The following is a 258-nucleotide window of genomic DNA, read 5'->3' on the forward strand; positions in this document are numbered from 1 at the left end:
TTGTTGCTGCTGCGGTTGTAGGCCCATCGGGGCTCAAAGGAACGAACGCGCGGCTTCCGCTGCAGCCGCAGCAGCACCTTTCTGCTGCTGTCAGCAGCAAAGCGTGTTTCCTTTCTTTTGCTGCTGCTGCTGCTGCTGCTGTTGATGTTGCTGCTGCTGCTGCGGCCGATTGCTGCTGGGGACTCTAGGTCAAGGAGACACGAACCTTCGCCGCATGCAACCTCACGCATGCGCTTGCGGCTGCTCTTACCATGCTGC

At 59.7% G+C, this 258-nt stretch overlaps 1 protein-coding gene across 1 annotated transcript in view; it reads right to left on the bottom strand.

The window, feature by feature from the left end:
• EMH_0007330 (uncharacterized protein) overlaps window positions 1-258 on the bottom strand; it is a gene marked incomplete at both ends in the record, with an annotated part of 17,196 nt that overhangs the window by 12,892 nt on the left and 4,046 nt on the right.

The sequence above is a fragment of the Eimeria mitis genome, genomic scaffold, assembly GCF_000499745.2.
Source record: "Eimeria mitis Houghton genomic scaffold, Emh_scaff306, whole genome shotgun sequence".
In the NCBI taxonomy this organism is placed as follows: Eukaryota; Apicomplexa; class Conoidasida; order Eucoccidiorida; family Eimeriidae; genus Eimeria; species Eimeria mitis.